We start from the raw sequence: 4,249 nt of genomic DNA on the forward strand, positions 1-4,249 counted from the left end.
TTAATTTTAAAACATTCAGTGTTCCCATGTTCTGTTTGAACAACTGCTCCTTGGTCCAGGTACAGATTCCTCATGAGCACAGTTAAGAGTTCCGGAATACTTATACTTCGCAATTGTGTCTATAGCTTTTCATGATCCACACAATCGAAAAGCCTTTGCATAGTCAATCAATAAAGCACAGGTAATTATATGGTTATATTATATATAATGACCATATATATGATTATATGGTCAGCCCTATTTAGGGGTTCCAGACTCAGTGAATAAAAATACAGGCTGCCTAGTAAAATATGAATTTCAAAGACACATCAAATCATATTTTATTTTTTTTAATAAAAGGAAAAGATTCATTGTTCATCTGAAATTAAAACAAGAATACTATATATATATATATAAATTATATGTCATGATCAAGTAGACTTTCATACCAAGTATGTAGGGATGGCACAATTTTTTTTTTAAATCAATATAACTTACCACATGGATAAAACAAAGGGGGAAAAACATACTCATAATAATATCAATCAGTGAAGAAAAATTTGACAAAATCCATCACCCATTTCTGATAAAAACACTCAACAAAATAGGAATAGAGGGAAATTCCTAAACATAATTAAATACCTAGTATGGTGTGTAGGATCAGCACTGAACTGTTAACAACAATGTCAGCAGTTCAAACCTTCTAGTGGCTCCTTGGAAGACTTATACAGGGTCGCTATGAGTCTGAACCAACTTGATAGCACTTAACAACAACAATAATATAAAAATACAACAGCCAACATTACTCAATAGAGAGAAACTGAAGCCAATCCCTTTGCAAACAGGAATCCGATAAGGATGACTTTCATCACCACTGCTATTCAATACTGTGCTGTAAGTCTTAGCTAGAGCTATAGGGCAAGAAAGGAAAATTAAAGGCATGTAAATTAGCAAAAATTAAGTAAAACTATTTCTATTTCCAGATTACATGGTTCTATACTCAGAAAATCCTGACTCAGCAAGGAAATTATTGGAACTCATTGAAAGATTCAGCAAAGTGGTAAATTACAAGAACAGCATACAAAAATCAGTTGAATTCCTTTACACTAATAAAGACAGTTCTGAAAAGGAAATCAGGAAAACAATATCATTTGCAATGAAACCTTTAAGAATAAATCTAACCAGAAGACCTATACAAGGAAAACTACAAAACACTACTATAAGAAACCTACAAAAATAGAAGCATATACCATAGTCATGGATAGGAAGACTTAACATTGTGAAAATGTCAACACTATCCAAAGCCATCTATAGATATAATTCAATCCTAATCCAGGTTCTAACATCATTCTTCAAAGAGATGGAAAAATTAATTTCCAACTTCATATGGAAAGTAAAGAAACCCCAGGCTGTCAAAGCACTACTGAAAAAGAAGAACAAACAGGATATCTCTAACTTCCCAATCTGTAACCTATGACACAGTTACAGTAATCAAAACAGCTTGGTGCTGGTACAATGAAAGGTACATAGATCAGCAGAACAGAGTTGAGAACCAAGGAATAAACCCATCTACATACACTCAGTTAATCGTTGACAATGGATCAGAACACATTAAATGGGGAATAGAAAGTCTCTTCAACAATGGTGCTGCCCAAACTGGAAATCCACTTTCAAAAGAATGAAACAAGACCCACATCTTATTATACCACATACAAAAACAAACTCAACATTGATTAAAGACCTAAATGCCAAACCTAGAACTATAAACTTAGGTGTTCTGATAAATGGCATAAATATGCTTTCAAACACAACAGAAGACAAAACAGGTGACTGGAACCTCCTAAAAATTAGAAACTTATAGGCTTCAAAAAATTTCACCAAAAGAGTAAAAAGAGAACTCACAGACTGGGGAAAAATTTTTGGCAATGACATATCCAACAAGGGACTACTTTCTAAAATGTATAGAACTCTTTGACACCTCAATAAGTAGACAACAAATAATCCAATTTAAAAATGGTCAGAGAGAGAGCCTGGCAGATAACGGTTGTTAGCCTACTCCTTTCTGCCTGTGGACGGCATGAAGGAAGCATCATTAGCCTTTTTTTTCCTCGCTGCCGCCATGTCTTAGAGTCTCCTAAAGACCATGTCTAAAAGTCTCCTAAAGAGCCTGAACAGCTGCAGAAACTCTTCATCAGAGAGTTGAGCTTCGAAACAACAGGTGAGAGCCTGAGGAGACATTCTGAGCAATGGGGGATGCTCACGGACTGTGTGGTGATGAGAGATCCAAACACTAAGCACTCCAGAGGCTTTGGGTTTGTCACTTACTCTACTGTGGAGGAGGTGGATGCAGCCATGAATGCAAGGCCACACAAGATGGATGGAAGAGTGGTGGAACCAAAGACGACCGTTTCACGAGAAGACTTTCAAAGACCAGGTGCCCACTTAACTGTGAAAAAGATTTTTGTTGGTGGCATTAAAAAAGACACCGAAGAGCATCACCTAAGAGATTATTTTGAGCAGCATGGGAAGATTGAAAATCATGACAGACTGAGGCAGTGGCAAGAAGAGGGGCTTTGCATTTGTAACCTTGGATGACCATGACTCTGTAGATAAGATTGTTATTGAGAACTACCATACTGTGAATGGCCACAACTATGACGTAAGGAAAGCCCTGTCAAAGCAAGCGATGGCCAGTGCCTCCTCCAGTCAAAGAAATTGAAGTGATTCTGGAAACTTCAGTGGTGGCCGTGGAGGTGGTTTTGGTGGGAATGATAACTTTGGTTGTGGAGGAAACTTCAGTGGACTAAATGGCTTTGGTATTAGTCATGATGGTGGTGGATATGGAGGTAGTCGGGACGGTTATAATGGATTTGGTAATGACGGTGGTTATGGAGAAGGTAACGCTGGAGGAAACAGAGGCTGTGGAAGTGGTGGACAGGGTTATGGAAACCAGGGCAGCGGCTATGGGAGGAGTGTCAGCTAGAACAATGGAGGAGGTGGAGGCAGCTTTGGCAGTGGTAGCGGAATCAATTTTGGAGGTGGTGGAAGCCATAATAATTTTGTCAATTACACCAATCAATCTTCAAATTGTGGACCCATGAAGGGAGGAAATTTTGGAGGCAGAAGCTCTGGCCCTTGCGGTGGTGCAGGTCAATATTTTGTCAAACCACTAAACCAAGGTGGCTATGGTGGGTCAAGCAGCAGTAGTAGCTATGGGAGTGGCAGAAGGTTTTCATGATTAGTAGGAAACAAAGCTTAGCAGGAGAGGAGATCCAGAGAAGTGACACGGAAGCTACAGGTTACAACAGATTTGTGACCTCAGCCAAGCACAGTGGTGGCAGGGCCTAAGTGCTACAAAGAAGATGTGTGTTTTAGACAATACTCATGTGTATGGGGTGGGGTTGGGGGACAAAAAACTTGAGGACAGTATTTGTGACTAAGTGTATAACAGGTTATTTTAGTTTCTGTTCTGTGGAAAGTATAACACATTCCAACAAAGAGTTTAAATTTTTTTTTTTTTCCCACACCCATGCTGTTGATTGCTAAATGTAATAGTCTGATTATGATGCTGAGTAAATGTCTTTTTTTTTAATATGCTGTGCAAAGTTAGTCTACTCTGAAGCCATCTTGGTAAACTATCCCACAGTGTGAAGTTTAGCATTCATTCAGGGTGATGCCAGATTCCATTCAATTTACTTATATAACCTTAGAGGACTGCTTGTGGGCAGAGAAGCCATTTTCCGAAACCATGGTGTAGTTGAACTGACAGTTACTATGTTAAGAACCTGTAATTCACAATTACATGGTCACCCAAGCTGTTAAACAATTTATTTGGTTATAAAAATGGTTGCTGGCATCTTCTATGCAATATATTTAATTTGAATTAATGGTATTAGATAAAATTATAGATGGGATTGAAATTTATGTATCATCCATGATCAAATGTATTCAATAAAATGATTTAATATCTTAAAGAAAATGGACAAAGGACATGAGTAGACACTTTATCAAAGAAGACATTTGGACAGCCAACAAACATATGAAGAAATGCTCACAATCAGTAGTGAGTCGAGAGATTGAAATAAAAACAATGAGATTTTGTCTCATCCCAGCATTAATAACAAAGTTCAATAAAAACAGAAAACAACAAATGCTGGAGAGGGTGTGGAGAGAATGGGTAAAATGGTAGAACCACTGTGGAAACTGGTATGGTGCTTTCTCAGAAGGTTGGAAATAGAAATATCATGTGACCCAGCAATCTCTGTACTTG

At 37.8% G+C, this 4,249-nt stretch overlaps 1 pseudogene; it reads left to right on the forward strand.

The window, feature by feature from the left end:
- Nucleotides 1-3,217, forward strand: part of LOC102826410 — a 16,211-nt pseudogene extending 12,994 nt beyond the window's left edge.
- The last annotated feature ends 1,032 nt before the right edge of the window (nucleotides 3,218-4,249 follow it).

The sequence above is a fragment of the Chrysochloris asiatica genome, unplaced genomic scaffold, assembly GCF_000296735.1.
Source record: "Chrysochloris asiatica unplaced genomic scaffold, ChrAsi1.0 scaffold00128, whole genome shotgun sequence".
NCBI lineage: Eukaryota > Metazoa > Chordata > Mammalia > Afrosoricida > Chrysochloridae > Chrysochloris > Chrysochloris asiatica.